This window comes from Varroa destructor, unplaced genomic scaffold, assembly GCF_002443255.2.
Source record: "Varroa destructor unplaced genomic scaffold, Vdes_3.0 BEIS01000002.1, whole genome shotgun sequence".
NCBI classification, from domain to species: domain Eukaryota; kingdom Metazoa; phylum Arthropoda; class Arachnida; order Mesostigmata; family Varroidae; genus Varroa; species Varroa destructor.
This window is the reverse complement of record NW_019211455.1, coordinates 3,088,827-3,106,422: the sequence shown is the minus strand read 5'-3', so window position 1 is coordinate 3,106,422 and position 17,596 is coordinate 3,088,827. Positions and strand designations below refer to the sequence as shown.

Here is a 17,596-nt window from a genome sequence, read left to right as displayed (position 1 = left end):
TATACACCATGAGGCATGATACTTCTAGCACTATAAAGTAATTGTCTAAATATCTATTTTTGTTTAGATACGGTCCTATAAACAACTCATAGAAAATGTTTGTACATCAACTACTATGTATAAGAGTGCGCTTTTTAAAACTTGAAAAAAAAACATAAAAAGTATACCTATTAGGTCTTTGTTGGATGCCATTACTCTTTTGAATGATGCCTCTTCAGATACTCCATCATTCCTTAATGTGTATACAATCCTACTCTGCAAATTAAATTTTCATGTACTGATTTGATTGATGTACCTATATTAATTACCAATATTATACTATTTAACCTTACGATCTTTCATATATGTAAACTATTAAAATGTTTTAATTATTCGCCATGATGACCGGTCTTCGTATGCGGTACAAGACTATTACTATGTACTCGTTCTCATCATGAAGCTGCTTTCAATATGTCTCGTTTTCTACACGTTCGCTATTTTTTGCTGATCATGGCGGTTCAGAACTTTGCCTCGTGGTGAATCCACTGAGACTAGCGCTACATAATACAAGATGAACATTTAGCCATTCAAATACAATACGTATGGATTCTTCGACGATCGTAACGTACTATACGATTTTGTTTGTGCACATTAGCACATAAAGACGTCGTGAATACCCCGTTGTCGTACTGGTCGATAGGGGATTAACTTCTCCAATAGTGAGCACGCATCGTGCGATCCGTATGTCATGCATCTTCTTTTCTACAGTATTTGCATACGTTGCACGCTGCATGGGGTAGAATACCTGGGGTACGTTTACTGATCAGATTACTGATAACAGCTGAATGTTGTGTTTGTTGTTTGTACTCCCGTTACTCCTGCCGCTATTTTCTATACTATAGTTGTAATGTTAAAAACGAAAATAAAAATTGCGTTAATAAAATTTTATTCGCATTCAACTGGTTTCGTTCGTCTTCATTACTTTGTCGTCATCGTCCGTTCATTAATTTCGTGCCGATTAATTCAACGCCAAAAACCCAACACAGAGTGTTTCTTGGCCCGCGCGTCTCTGTTTGCCGATGTGCACTGTTCTTCTCATATATCCAATCTCTTATATACGAACACATACGCATGCACACGCACATGCGGATAGACCCGCTTCTGCGATACGTAAGTAGTTAAAACATTTTTTCAAATTATAGAAGCGTCAAGTAACGGCAGGTCGCAGACTTACAAGCCTGTAGCCGGCAAAGGACGTTACCAACAAGGCAATTGGGCTCTAACATCCCGAACCGGCATTTTCGCTTTCGTTCGTCAACAACGATGGTGGCGTCGTGTAGCTAAGCAGATGTTTACGTCGATAGAAGTTATTTGGGGACCAATTATTGAGCCGAGGAGAGCCAGACCGCGGTCCCGGTTAACATCAATCAAAAATTAGCTATGGCCTGAGTAAGCAACTAGCTAGATTGACTATCTAACTCGCTTCGAAGGCAGACTAGGACAAAGCCAAGCAGAAGGTAACGCAATGATGCTCCGTTGTATTGCGATAAGTACTGCTCGCAGCTCCTGTTAAGGCCTTTATGGCTACTATTGCTGCTGTTAGCCTAACGGTCCACTGTAGGAGCACGAGCGTGCTGTCGTAGAATGCTCATGATGTATGATCGTATGTACACGTACGTATCTCTATTCGGTCGTTATTGCTGTTCGTGACGAAAAATAACGGCAAGAAATTTCGCATGAATATGGGAAAGGATGGAAATGAGGGAAAGGTGGGCTTCTAGTTTGCGACGCAACAATCAATCGTTGGAGGTTTGAAGGGCTACAATTTGTGTGCATGGTTAGTTATGGCTACGAACGAGATTCGGTATTTGATTTGATTCAAATTTGCAGACGCTTTCGGTGACTACGATTACCATTACCAGCGCTGCTGCATGAAATGTTTTTCCTGCTGAGCGTTGGCTGTATCCACAAGCAATGTATAGTAACAAACCCATTCTGTTTACTGGATAGCAAACATCGCCCACCTATGTTGAAGTTGGAAGATTGCTCGTAGTTAAGGCCACTGTTGTTGCCCTCTTTGAATACCTTTATTGATTGGTCACTATACAATTAATTTGTACTGACGCATTTCAGCTTGATATGTTTTATTTGTGTATGTGACTGAGATATCGTACCTACACGATTTCGTATCGTGGCGGGAGAATGTAGAAGAAGCCCATGTTATGGGAATCCGCATTATAGCTTTTTAGATGTTCTCTGCGTTTGTTTGATGGATTTATAATCTTAAACAAGTGACTTTTGACATTTGACGACTGGATTGGATCTGAATTGCCACTTTTGGCATTCACCTTCGGAATCGTCATTTTTTTCGTTTATAAACGACAGCCTCAGCATACATACGAGATGTGATTTCGGATAGCAGGATAGACGTGTCCGCTCTGAAACACCCGCAGGATCGGCACGCTTCATGCACAAACAGACCTCGTAATCGACCAATCTCAATACTATTACTTGAATACAACTTTCGAAAAGCATCGAGCCTTAAACAGGCTCCCTTTAGATCTACGGTAGCTAACAACAAAGTCACTATTTAAACCGCTAGTTTTTTAAACCGCAGAACGACCATTTTATTGACTCTGATGGCCGCATATTATAAAAACATTTCTACTGTGAAGCTTCGTTTTACCAGATCGTCGCACAATATTTAGGTACAATGTTTGAGTAACATAAAACCATCATTTGCAGACGGAGTCCACTTTATTGCCGCTATATTCCATTTCACTCATTGCGTCAGTAATCCGTACCGGCGTTGGGTGGATTAACTGAAGCAGTTAATCCATCCTTCTGGCTAAAACAAGTATTTGGGAACCCTACTGTAATCAAAAGCTAGGCTCCACCTGCTTTTACCGCTTAGTATTGCTTTCAATGTGAAGGCTCCTATCTCGAACAATTTCTGTAAGTTTATTTGAAAAGTGTGAAGTTAAGAAGACAAGGAGCGGAATCGGCATGAGGAAGAACGCAGCGACAGGCACCTGAGATTTATTTTTTGTTTTTGGGTATTTTTGCCGTAAGGATTCGTCGTTTGAGGCAATCAAGAATCCCAGGCATATGGTACTTACGAGTTAAGGAAGTGCGTTGCATTAACGGACAAGTAGAAATAATCGTTTTCGGTGAAAAAAGATGAAGTCTTTACGGTTCGTCTTTTATCCGCTATGCGGGGTAGCCGTGGAGAAACTCCGATATGACCGCAGTAACAAAGCAGAAGCGTGGAAACGCGAAAAGGACAAAAGGGCTTCCTAAGGCGAATAAGATATGACATCATAGTTAAATGCTGTTACATTCGAAAATTCTTCGTACAACAGTTCAACTAGAAAACGTCGAAAGCTACGTCAAGTCACTAGGCATATTGAAGTTCTTCAGAGCAATGCAACGTCGTGATGAGCTGGTTACCTTCAGAACTAGCCGCTGCACCACATATTTTCAAAGTTTTTTTTTTTGGTTAAAGGACGAAAATCCCTTTACCGAGAGTTGTGAGACACTTTACGTAAGTAGTACTACGTATGAGTAAAAAAAAAAACTTTTTTAAGCTTAGTCTTTTTTCAATTTTAAGCTTAAAAATTTTAGGCTTAAGTAAGCGGCAGCGAAAAGCTCATCAGAAGGTCCTGATTTTTGAAGCATAAATCTGAAAGTTTTCTCATGCGTTATAAGTTCAAAACAGGTCAAGGCTACCTGGCTGTTTCGAGTTTTACGCCGTCCGGCGCCGCTGTTAGGCAGTCCGTCGGACGGTTGGCTCCCAGCGTTTCTCTACCTGGATTCGAATCTTACGATGTGTCTCCTGGATTAGTAGCTTAGGTAAACAAGTCTATCGGGAGATTGCAAGTGACCATTTATCATCGTGGATATTTTCGAATGTGGGGCAAATTACGGAATCCTACCAATGGCCAGACCATTAAAAAATAGCTTTTCAACGGTAAGGTCGCTGTAACGATTTCCTATGCTTCGCACCCAACTCGTTTTGTGGCTACTGTAGGTAATTGGCTGGTGAAATACGACGGCGTTAAGCGGAAGCTTTCGGAAACGCTTGTCGGCGTCTCCGAACATGGAAACGACATACGCACAAGAATCAGCAATGCAAAATTGTACGGCATTATTTCGAAAAAGTGAAGCTTGAGCTTTCAATAGCGGTAAACCGTTCAGCTGTTTTCGTAATGCGAGGCTTAAAGTTCTTTTGAAAAATGTATCCGTCTTGAACGGACTAGCTCGAACTAAAGACATTGTTCCACGGCGACAGAGTGCCCGTTTTACTGTCTAAATGGGTTGAAAAATCTCACAAAAGCAAGACCTTTACCGAATGCGTTCGTAGCACGAGGGGGCTTCCACGCTGATGTTCGCTCGCTATTACAACCGATTGTAAGAAAAACACCTCAACTTTGCAACGCACATTTTTACTATCTGCGGTTTTAGGACACTACAATTACTATTCATTTACTTACACTCATAAGACGATAATAATAACAACAACAACAAAAACAAACAAAAATCTGTTTCACGAAGAACATTACACACTTAGTTTATGATAACTGTAAACACGCCACAAGTTTGCTGCTACGTAAATCGCTACTATTCTCGGATGTGTTTTATTTACACCAACTTTTTAGTCAAATTTTATTTTAAATCCAAATTATTGACGAATTTTTTGCGAATCTGTAAAAGTATATTATATAGCAAATTGTATAAACTGAACGCATGAATATACTTCGTCTGTCACTATTGTTTAGTAGAAAATAAGGGATTTAAATACTGTCGATAAAGACCTTCAGTCAACCGGTCTGGGTCAAGGACAGATTAGGATCATGGCTTGATAAATAACATAACGCTGAAGCTACTATTTACATATTCGAAATAGTCTGTTACACGAAGACTGGACTAAATATTCCGACGAGAATTTCGGTTTGTATTTGATGACACTCACGACGTTACGCAACTGAAACTGAACTCCGCCCATGGCAGGCAATCATCACAGTTTGCCCTACAAAGGCTAAACATCACGAGATACGTTGCATTGGACATACCATTCATGAACAGTAATTATGCTATATGTAACTTTAGTTTTACATAGACATTTCCATAATTGGTAGGGCAGGACTTGTGCGTGAGCCTGCCAGCTTTCATTATGGCCTGCACGTCGACGAATTCTATTTTTGTTAAGCGCCCATTATTTAAGTGGGTAGGCGCCACCTTAAGACGATCTTGCCAGACTTATCTGGGTTTCTCTTTAGCGCCCAAATCAAACGGCATAGTAATAATATGCGATAGTAAGCTTGCGCGAATGCTCAAATATCTAAATGTTATTAGATCACTTAGAAAAATTGTTGGTTATTTTAACAAACCAGAGAACCTTCGCATAGTTTTCTGCAGATTTACCATTGTGTGTCACTATACGTTTACATCTGATTTGAAAGGCAAGCGATTCATACTCAGACGAATGTTACCATCGGACCTGTTTTTCAGCTAATTTAATTTACTTGAAAGAAATAGTCACTAAAAACGAGAATCAACTGGATATAATAGTATCGTAATATTTTAAACAATTACGAAAACTGAACTTATAAGTCAGCGTTTAAGTAAGGGCTATCAATATATGCACCTTTTACCATGTTAATTGTAGTGTGTTTGAGCGATTTTTCTATTAAATACCAATCAAATATATCTAAGTGTATAGCTAACGGGCAATTACCAGTTTAAATGGGACACTGTCAACTGCAGTTCGTACTCTACCTAAATGCTCACTTGTGACTGCCTCTGTGTTAATAACACCTGCTTAATTTTCCATTTTCTGACGTAAACAACGTACGGACACAAACAAATAAACGATTATTAGCGTTGGGTAATTGTAAGATAAAAAAGACAATAGTTAAAGAATCTATATGGACCTATGGGGCTTCGATAAGCCTACCTAAAATTATATTGAAAATTTATGTTTGTTTACAAGTTGTACCAGCTAGCATCTTCGTCTAGTTCTCGTAGAGCGCACAGTTTCGATGAATAATCATTTACCATTCAGAACGGTAATTGTCTTCCGGTGCTATAAGTCCTTAAAACCGAAGGTAAAACAAAATATTCCGCGATAATTAGCTCGAAATGGTTTATACTAAGTTATAAAGCCGTGTAACTAGAAACGGCAGTGCATTTTATTGTATCGCATGGTTTGCAATCGGCACTACTACGTACTGATAGAGAATGTTGTTTTTTATTTGTATCCTATTTATTTATACATTATTTATTATAATTAAGAAAGTAATATTAATTTTATTGATCAATCTATAAAGTTACGAAGATACTATTAATGTACATGTTATTTGTCAGTGTTATTTCTACACCAGCCATCTGGACATAAGCGTTCCTACGCGTTCCAGGCTGCAACTATTTTAATGTGTTTCACAGGCAAGTTTTCAGTGCTAGAAAACGCATTAAGTGAACATCGTGTTAACAACCTTTGCTAATATTTGTTTTTAGGTCAGAGACCATCTTGAAATCAGTTTTAAATGACGTGATATTATTAGGTCTTACGCACGTGAAAGGGGCAATAAAATCAGCATCGTTCACATCATAATCTTCACTGTGTTTGTTGGTACATGCCGTACTGTCGATTCCAAACTTTCCATCGATATTGCTATTAGACTTTTACGCCTTATTAAATATCTGGGGATCGACTTCTTTAACTTAGCCCCTTACAAAAAGAATTCAAATCGGATAAAAATTGGATAACACGTCACGGAACGAGCTACCACTTGTCCTTTCTTCTGTCCTTCTTCACTGATCCACCCACAACAACCGGTTCTAATGCCAACATCGCCCTACAGCGATATAGAATGGTCTCCGACGGAAGGGCGACTTGTAGTTCTAGCTAGTAGCTGTTGAACGCCCGAGGCAAAATACCATGACGGTCGGTCATTGAAGTCACGCTGTGGGACGTGACAACAGCGCACACAGCCATCTGACTGTTGTGTGGACTTTTACTACAGATATTGTCGAACAGTTCAGCTTTGCTATCAATGTGTTGGCTGTCGGATGGGCCGAACTGGGCCATAAGTTACAATACAGCCCGCGCTCTTCCTCAGAAGAACAGACGATACATCGGATCCGAAACGTTCAGAAGACACATTGAAGGCGACGGCAACGCCAGGAGTACCAACAGGACCGCAAATAGCGCAATCGTCTTACAAGGTGGCTTCCTTCGCGACTGGCTCCTGTTTTCCTGATTTAGCTGAGAGTGCTCCGACAAACTTTAGTCGTACTAAAGCGACGGTGCTTTCCTATAGAGGAAGCGGAATCAGCTGAAGCCGGGCTCCGATGCAGATGAGTTAGCGAAATATATCAAACGAAAGAAAAAGAAATCGTAGGAACAGTAGCAATGTCATGACCCGTCCCTAGACTACGTAAAACAGGACGAATGTCCCCGATGACGTCGGCTGGCGGAACAAGCATTCGATCTGTGACGATATACACGATCGGTTCGGCTTTACTGATAAGTCTCACTTCCATCAGCGGGAAAATAGTGAATAAATCGGTTGTATTTGAATTAGCTTGTTTCATCTAAAGACTGCACCTGGTGCGTCGAGTAACTAGCGATCATCCAACAAGCGCATTGCAGACGATATCGATGGTAAATCAATCAAATGTCGGAAAGACAGCCTTTCGTTATATGCAGACTATACAACGAATCTGTAATCAAAACGAAAGAAGATTCTAAACAAGTCAAAGAATAGAGCTGTTGTTGGGGCACATTTTTTTTGTTTACTGTGACTCTATTTTGGCATAAATGTCGATTTATTTGGCTTTTCGATCCTGTAAAATAGTAGCTACTGATTACATATTGGTTCCTTAGCATGATCAACTGTAAAACATTTGTTTTGACGCATCCCTTATTCAAGTTGTTTTGGAGTTAACCTTGAGATGAAACCAAACTAGTTTGATAATTTTTTAAATGAGAGGTTCACTAGTGCTGTTACGCGCCTGTCAAAGGCGGACGTGATCATTTCTGTCCCAGGACATCAAGGGACTCAGGTTCCGAAGGACAAGGATTGCCTCCAACTAAGGCTATTTATTGCTTATCTGGGGCTGTGGCCTAGAACTATTGCGTTACTACTTCGGGTGGTTTATTGATTTAGACATGCATTAGGCCATAAAATTAAAGTTGTTTTGTTCGATAATGTTATCTATAAAAGTAAACAAATCCTAATATGCAACGAACGTGGAAAGATTCATTTATATATCGATAAATAGGCCACTTCAGATCTCATCTATATTCTCTGCTGGTTGTTTCAATAGCCGTTGAAACAGGCTAATCCTGCTCATGTCCCAATAAGCTATCCTATTCCGGAGAGCACAAATCTGAGCCCGGTAGAAATGAGCTATCAAGTATCGTCTTAAGTATATAAGGCCCAAGTATAAGTCTACAGTATCTAAAAACAGCTATGTTGATTCACGTCGCAATTATACCATTTCGATATACCATCTTAGTTCACAATAACTATCAACAACCCACCGCTAAGTAGTAGGCCCTTCCCTACAGATCAGACGTTATGATAAAAATATGTTTTCTTTTTTTTTTATTTTACCTATTTTTTATGTCTCTCTGTCCATAAGTAATAACTTATAACTTTGCCTTACCCGGTTCGCACGCACTGTCGCGCCGCATATGACGACCGATGTTGAATCGGCTATTTCAAGCAGAAGCTCCTGTGACGACTGCAGCGGCAATAGTCTATTATGCAAAACGACGAACTGCGAGGCAGTTTTTGTTGTTGTTATTGTTGTTCTTGAACACCTTCCCCGTTTCCTACTCGGCTACTTTAAAACCGATTGTTGTTGCTGTAATAACAATAACAACAATGAGAGTAATATTATTAACGATAATAGAAATGACGCCAGCGGTCGTTGTTTCAATGGCGCAATAAAATCTGCATAAACAGCAAGGGCTGGCTAGTGCGATCAGCAACCACGTGTGATCTACTCCACTTATACGAAGCAAAGGTATCCAACGACGACTGATCAAAAGCGAGCATGGAAGCTGCAGGCCGATGGCCACTGCGCCGATTCCTATTTTGGTCGCAAAAATACAAAATAAGAAACTGGCAGGCAGAGCATTTACGTGTCCAACAATTTCTTACGACTACAGGTGTCTCTTCCACCTGTAATGCCATGCCAATGATAATAATAGCACTACCCGTAATAAAGGGATACACAGTTTATTTTAATAGATGACGGCAACGGCACTTTCAATTCATATCCTCTAATTATTCGAAAATAGCTAAATAGACAAAAATGTTGACAGCGAATCTAAAAGCAATTTGCTATATTTTTGTCAATGTAACTATTCCTGCAAATGTCGTCGTCGTCATTCGCACCCAGCGATCGACCCAGGCATAAACAGCGTCAGTTTTAGGTGCTGCTGTGGCCACTGCGACGATGAACAAATATCTTCTTATTCACTAAATTTGCTGCCCAGGTTTATTTTTCTCCCGCTTCCTCCATGCGTTCACCTGCGTTTCGGAATAAAAATCAAACAGTACAAATCCCTGTGTTCTCATTCATTTTCACACTGTTTTCTCTTCCTTCATCGGTATCACACATCAGAAGAGACAGAAGGTGACGGCTTCACTTTTTACGCTACAAATATTTGCTCCTCCGTCGTTGGGGCTTCGCGTGTTTTTGAGTGTACGCATACTCGTTTGTCATTTTCGTTCGTCTTTTGCCTGGCGCTACGTTTCTACGTCTAGCGTTTTTCTTTTCGGATATTTTTTACCGCTCTTTTTGCGACGGGCTCTTCCGTCCATCACGACAGTTGCCTCTACGACGAACACGCCGACGTGGTCACGTCCATGTTCCAAAGGGCATCTTTGCACCTTCGCTGGGTGCTTCTCACCCAACATATGACTGCTTAGCTTACGTGAACAATTGTCGTCCCAGCAATACTAGAAACGGAGGTCTATAAGATAATCAGCTGTCGTCCCGCTAGCGTGCGAACCCGCTTTAACCAATTATCTATTCGATATAGTTAATCTGCTCGCAGAAATAGTAACCGTGATCGTCATACTCGAACGGGCAGTTGTCTAGTAATCATCAGCACCGCAGCCATCATTAATTAGAAACGTGTAACTCATTTGTTTCGTTATGTACTTTGCCTGTGGATATACCTCTGTGCGCGCTAATATAGGCGTTTACATATGCTAAGGTGTAACAACATATCAAATATATACGGACATATTTTTTGTCATAACCCTACTTCGCATCTTTCTGGGCGTATTTCACTGGGGCAATTAGTAGGCAGCGTGACGTAGCAGGGTCGTTATAACAGCAGGTCCGTGGGAGTGGGCCTGTGTGCGTGGATAACAACGAAGTGGAGTACGGGCTGACCCAACTGGTAGCACGAACACTGAACTACCGCTTTCTGTCGCTAATTAGGAAAACGATATGAAAATCAGAAGGACTTCGATACAGCCCAGTGGGCCGTGCTTTACGGTAGTGGTTAGTTTTGACCAAGCTGCAATTATCATCGCCCAAGCAGACTGCACGATGCACGTGGGTTGACGATAGTTTTGTATGCTAAATTTAGACATAAACTTGATTATGAATCATCGAGCGCAGTAGATCAATAGATGGAGAAATGAGCCAAGTTCTATACTGATAAATTAATCCGTTCTATTTAGTTACTCAACGATATTGCTTTATTTGCTAAATATCTTTGTTTTTTTTTCGAATAGAAGATGTTCGGGAAATAAACAGCGATGAAGGGCCACATAAAGGTGGCAGCTCTTAATGCCTATGAGCTTGAGCTGAATCAATTATGTACACTTTGATATACGAATTCAACATTATTCGTGTTATATTCGGTTTTTTTTTTTTTTTTTTTGTCAAGGCCAATGCCGCTTTAATCAGTCGCGCTGTTACGATCTTTTTTTTTTCAAATAACAAATAAGTAGAAACCTTAGTATTGAAAATATTCGTGATTATCACGGAACTGCTTTCCAGCTAGTATACTGGATACTTTATTTTCATCTTTCATCTTTTACGCGAGCTTGCCGAGACTGCCAAAACAAAGCAAACAGGAGGCATCGAACCATTTATTTCACCCTAGGAACCGATGAAGCCATCTAGGCCCTTCGGAAATCAATGATCTATGGGTTCACACGCTACAATCTAATCAGGATTCAAATCGCGATCATCTTCAGTATTAGAACGTTATGTTTGTGGTAGGTTCCTCTTCAGCCGCTAGATACACCTATCTAGATAGATTTTTGTTAAATACCCGCCACTGAAACCTCTGCGTGTGAAGGCGGTAGAGCGGAGTAAAGATTCTATTATATTCGACCAGTCGATAATACTTCCAAACGTTTTGCTACCTTAGTGGAAGTTGTCAGACGAAACCTTTACTTGATCTTAGAGGGCTATTCCTTGCTTTTACAAGTTGCCACCTTCTACTTGCAGGTTGCAGCCAAGATTAGCTTACAACCTCCGGGAGAGTAAAATAAATAAACTTATTAAATAAATTAACCAATAAAACTGCTTCGGTTGTGAGCTGACAAACGTGAATGGGTCGCCCACTTAAATGGGATGACGGTGATCAATGGATTCTTTACGCGTAAGTAAAGGACCTAGTTTACGTGTAGCGTCGTGGTCATAAATAACTGCCCTATGATCCGCATAACGCGTCCGGCCAATACCTAATTTGAATAAGCTCACTGTTAAGTGGATATATCTTTCTACCGAACACAGCTGTTTTTCGCGATGAGTTTATTGTACAGCTAGAGGAAAAATAGTATAGTAGACTAAACACAGAGTTTATTCACAACATAGTCTAAAAAACGGTCCTCTTTTATGACGTCCTTTTTCTTAAGGGTTCTACAGACATGATGCATTTAACCTGAACGTTCGATGGGTCACGTCAGAACTAGTGTCGTCGCGTACGATTTGTACAGGTGACATAGTTTCTCGCTCATCAATATATTATGAATTCGATGTATGTATTTATCATGAACTAGTAATACTGCGGTGCTCGATTTCCGTCGGCAGCTAGAAAATATTGCAATTAATTGATTAATTTTTATCTCTGTGTGAGATTACGTGTTAACTGTGTACGTTTTAATTTCGAAAAAAGAGAGAGACTACTTGTCAAGGCTTAGAAAATTGGCACATGACAGTGAGATAATAGGATTAGAAAAGTTTTGTTCGAAGGCAATTTAAATTGGCGCGGCAGACTCATTCGCGACACGGAAAGAGTTATCGTCTGCGAAAACATTTGGATATGTTTGATTTTGTTGCGGTACCGCAAAGGTTGCAAGAAGAACGGAATTTATATAATGTAAATGTAACCCGGCAGGTATGTGTTACGTGCCGGGCAGGTATTATGTTTCGTATTGCGGTCTAGAATATTTCAATTCACGGGACGAAGGTAGCGAAATCAGAGTATAAAAGCGACCAGAAAGGGGAACGTCCGGAAAATTGAATTCGTACAGCGTCTGGTTCACTTTCTAAAATATTGTTTTAAGTTCTTTATTGCGCAACTGGAAAGAGTTTCCTACAAATATTTACTGTTTTGAACCGTTATTCATGCAAGATACAATCGAAATATCAGCTGATTAGGCTTGTTCATGTTAAATAGAGATGCCGGTTGTTTTCTAAAGCATTACAATTCCTGTGGCTGTGACAAGGGATACATATGCAAACGATAGGTGAATGGCGGAAGGAATAACTTCGAAATTTACTTAGGTTTAAAATTATTCGAAAATTGTTAGCCCTAGTAACTACATTGGATCATCGTTATTAAACAATAACGAGATTTAGCCATTAACCATTATGAACCAAATTTTTTCCGTTCAAGCCAAGTTCCGTCCGAACCAAGTTTGCCTTACAGCTTGGTTCACCATGGAACCATAAGGCTTCAAAATAAGCAGTTTTAGTTGGCAGGTCCATGTTGGTATAGGCACCTTGAATATAACATATTTAATAGTTAAGCAAAGTTTTTGGGGTGCGCTGTTAATTAGGTAGATTTCTCATTAAGTATATACATATATAAAGATTACAGTATGTATAATATAACGTGCTCGTTTAGAAAAAAAAAAGCCTTCAAGCTTTTTGCTTTTTTTTTTTTCTTTCTCTTTGCTTTGGCCTACCCTTGACCTAAAGAGTTTCAAAAGTTTCCTAAAGATTTCCTAAAGAAAGACCTAAGGAGTTTTGTCCGAAAAGTACGTAAATGTATATACAGACGCTCCATGCAACTATTCTTTTAATAAAACGTCTTATAGAAAAAAAGGACGTTCATTAAAATGGCTTCGGTGTATTTTATAGTGACACGTACGTATATTCGTCTACACGTCGAGACGGAAAGATGCTAGTCCGACCCTTCGAATGAGAACGAAACTTTTTTCGAAGCTGTTTGGATAACTTCGCTGTTGAAGCCACACATATTATTAATAGACGCCTGCCTGCTCGTTTGAACTAGTCTGCTTAGGCACACGCGACAGCTTCCACGGTATGTAAATGTATTATGAGTTGCGACTCGCAGTCTGCCTGTCGTCCCTTCCGTCCGTTCGGGGTTGTTTGTGAACTCACAACAGGAAAAAAGTATTTTCTTCAACTTACGCTGTGTATTGTTGAATAGGTAAGTACATGCTATTATTTGACGTAAACAGATAGACAATAGCGCGACATGAACCAAAAAGACAAAAAAAAAAGTTTCGCCTCCTCACGTAAGTTGACTTTTTGGAACAGAACAAGTTGGATTAGTTAGTGATTCGCTGTTTTAAGCGTCCGCGTTTCAGAAGGACGATACACGAACCACTTTCATCTAACGATCTTGGAACGCCACTGTATCAAACGGGCTGTATCAGATTAGTCAAATGATACTTTTATGAAAATTTCATAAGTGTAAATAATTTAAAAAAGTAGAGCCTGAATTTGGTCTACTTGTACTTTTTTTGAAGACGCCGAAAACTGCTGGAACAATCAGAAGGATACGAAGTAAGCAGATCTTGAGCTTTCTGCTGGGCATAGTCTTGGTCGGGCATATTATAGCTAACCTGATCCAATCTTATTATACGTAAAATGGTGGCAAACAAACTTCTGGCATCACGAAGTTGCTGTTCAATTAGCTAAAAGCAGCACTCAGCGATCTATTCGTGTACGAATAACCTTTATCATTTAATTAGCGTTTAAAATTTCAGCTAGAACAAAGCAGAGGTATCTAAAATTGAAGATAGTCCCTGAAATATTAGAGCTGCTTCATTTCTAAATCGATTTTCATGTCTAAATCGTGTAGTCCAAAGTGGGTTGTGCTATAAGAACGCTGAAATAGTAGGGTATACAGTATTGAAAAAGGAAACGCTAGAAGTTCGAGCGATAACGTTTGGATAAAAGAAGACTACATAGAGATAGGTGGCCGTATAAAATAACTGGCGATTTGAAGAGTTCATTCAAAACGACGTAAGTGAAAATATTTAGCTAATAGGAATAGTAAACATAAATAGTAATACCTATACATATACTGTATCAGTTACCTATTATATGTCATGAACTTACGCAGCTATCATCTCTAAAGCAAGTAAGGCCTCTGTAAATTTCATCGTGGATAAAAGGCACAGGTCATATTATAGAGGCTCCGGTCCACTAATCAGAGACAAACTGAAAAGACTACTGCTATTTTAGGCGCCTTACATTTTTGATGCGTTTCGTTTTCTTTTAATTTATAATATACATAAAAGTATCACGCGATGAGATATTCAAAAAGGAAGTATCAATAAAAATAGGCGCCGATAAAAATGCTATAGACTTCCCAACAACGCGATGTGTTTCCTGGTGCGATAGCAAACAGTATAACTCGACTCGATCACAATATTTCCTGTTTCCTAAGATCGAAATGTCTTTCACTATTTGGCCATTTTGAAAGAAAATATTACCTAATTCTATTCGCATATGTAATTTTATCATATTGGCTCAGCTCGATAAATTACAGGCTGGTAGCTTAATAGCCCGAGGCTCTTTTGCGCACGATGTGACATTTTACCGCTTTCAGATTTCGGCTTTTTTGCCCTGTCAGCAATAGAAGACTAATCCATTTTACGGGGAGTCGTGCAGTTGATCACTTACAGTTAAACTTGTCTCAAGTTCTACAGACAATTAAACTACGGCGTCGAAATGCCAGCTGCAGCACTTCCAAGAGACAACTAACTACTGACAAGTTAATGATACTAACTAGTGGCAAAGACACGAAAGCTCGCCAACACTGGAGCAGTCGAGTCGTTGCCACTTGGCCACCATCAACCGTCAAGTCACAGAGCGAAACAGACGCTGCAGCCACCGTCATCATGTAGTTGTCGTCAGCGGATGTTTGCCGCGATTTATCTACTGCCATGGTATATGTTCAATAGCTGGGGGATTTCAAAAGAGTCGGGTCATTTTTTTTTTTTTTGCCAATTTCGGGTGTCAGTCCCCCAGCAGAATCTGCTACATCTCAATGGGACACACACTGCCGACTCGTTGACCTTTTATGACAGACGCAAATATAACTGCACACGCACAACGACGACAATGATACCGCGTACCTACATACTTCGAAGGGAAGAGCGAATATCGTTTGAAACGTCGTTTTTTAAAAGGCCTTCCCATTCGGCTGCTGCAGCACATACATCATATCTTATTGTAAGATTAGAATTTTTTTTCGTAAGTACGTCAGGTACAACGTAGACTCGCTTAAATCAAGGCTTGTGAACATAAAGTATACATACTTTTGTACGTCTCTGCTTATCGGTGACATTGTAGCCTATTCGTGTCCGTGAGCTGTATAGGGCCACATGGAAAAAACGGGTCGCATACCTGCCGTACGCTGCTGGACAGCCGACCGAAAATCGTGATGAATTTCTGTAGTGTAAGACATTCAACAGTGACTTTATGCAAAATGAGCAGTCTTAGTACTAGTCCTACTTGACCAAAAAGTTCCTTGTCAGTAGCGTTATTTTTGCATGATGGGCCACCGCCACCCTGTCAGAGTGAAGCCAAAACCACGTGTGGCTTAGGATTCGTTTTTAAGGCCCGGTTATCTATTCCTATCGACGGATTTGGCTACTGGCAAATAGAGGGAGTTCCTTCTGTGTAGTAAAACAAATGCATGTGTAGAATAACTGAAATGTCCAGCGTACCATAGATGTTGGCAGTAAATGACGCTATGATCCGATTCAATAAACGCAATGAAAAGCTGTGCAATGTCATACTATAGAACTAACTGTTCGACGGATCGACGTGGAAAGTCCAATAGACGACGTGGTCTTCTTTCGAAACGTCTACGGCAATGATTTACCCAATTGAAGTATTATCGTATTGTGATAGAAATTAGCGAAAAGTGGTGTGTCTGTTTGACTCTTTTCATTTGCGCTTACCGAAACCGAAATGAAAAAAATTGTTCATTGCGAAGCACCCCTCAGACTGGTCCACAGTGCAATAATATCAGTCTATTATATGTCAAATGCGATTCGTACAAGCATATAAGCTTTTACAACACAAGCATCTATTTTCCACTTTGCCCTAGTGCAACGGGTACATCGGGTACAATAACTGCCATACCGCGAAACCGCATCGAAATCTTACCGTGGCACTTAACAACGTTACTAGGAGTAAGTAAGAAGGTAGAAGAGAGAGAGAGAGAGCAAATCTTATTGATAACAATCGTCCCACAATTGACCACAAGCAAAGTGCTTACTAATTTATACGATGGCTGAACTGCCTAGTTCGACTCCATTGAGTTTGGTATAATTCTATCTTTGGTTGACTGCCAAAGGCTGCCAGCTTTCGTTCTATCGACTAAACGGCCGTATCAGACGTCTAACGATCTATATCACTATTTACCTCGTATTTGTTTCTACTATTGCTACAATGCATTATCATTATTAATGTCGTCATTGTTCATGGCTCGCTCATCGGCAGCCGGGTGATTTTCCACACGCTGCAAATCTTGTTACTATCGTTGGGCCAGCCGATGGCTGGGTCAAGCTCTAGCCGTTGGCCTCGTAGCTTTTGCTGTCACTGACGTAATGATACGGTCAGATCAGAGTAGCGACAACGGTTTAAAAGATAAAAAAAAAAAAAAAAAAAGGTTAATCATTTGAATATTAAGCAATAGCTGTCGATGAGCTCGTGCATACCAGCGAATAGGGTAAACGTGGCAGAAATTTAGAACTCTGCCCGTGACGATGACTCAGAACACTTGAGCGTTGTTCCATTCATGAACGAATGTCGCTACAAGCATCTTACTAAAGAAAGAAAGAATGACAGTAAAACAAATATTTTTACGGCATCTGAATACAAGTGCTTACGTTGATATGACTGTTTCAGATGGTAAATCTTCTGTTAATTAGTTGATGCCCTGCAGACGTGGGCTTATTTTACTGAAATTTTCCAGGGTCATCTTTTCTGACACGCAAAACACGAGTCTATAGGTAACAGATTTTTATATGGCGGTAATCAAACCTGTCTCATAATCGTAACTGCAACAGTCAGCCGACACGTGTAGGGGATCTGCGGGCTTTTGTATGCTTTTGAAATTTGAATTCACATTTAGTACCCA

The 17,596-nt window shown here is 40.0% G+C and overlaps 2 long non-coding RNA genes across 4 annotated transcripts in view; one reads left to right on the top strand and one right to left on the bottom strand.

Moving 5' to 3' along the window:
• Positions 1–17,596, top strand: part of LOC147757250 (uncharacterized) — a 67,980-nt gene that overhangs the window by 24,349 nt on the left and 26,035 nt on the right. The window lies entirely within an intron of this gene.
• Positions 4,409–16,564, bottom strand: LOC147757251 (uncharacterized). 3 transcript variants are annotated; one of them, XR_015320094.1, is made up of 3 exons: positions 15,765–16,564; positions 8,653–8,853; positions 4,409–7,704 (listed from the first exon to the last, which is right to left on the bottom strand). It is a non-coding gene; the product is annotated as an uncharacterized LOC147757251 (long non-coding RNA). The 3 variants fall into 3 exon arrangements; XR_015320093.1 differs by lacking the exon at positions 15,765–16,564 and adding an exon at positions 9,390–10,690; XR_015320092.1 differs by lacking the exon at positions 15,765–16,564 and having other exon boundaries at positions 8,653–10,711.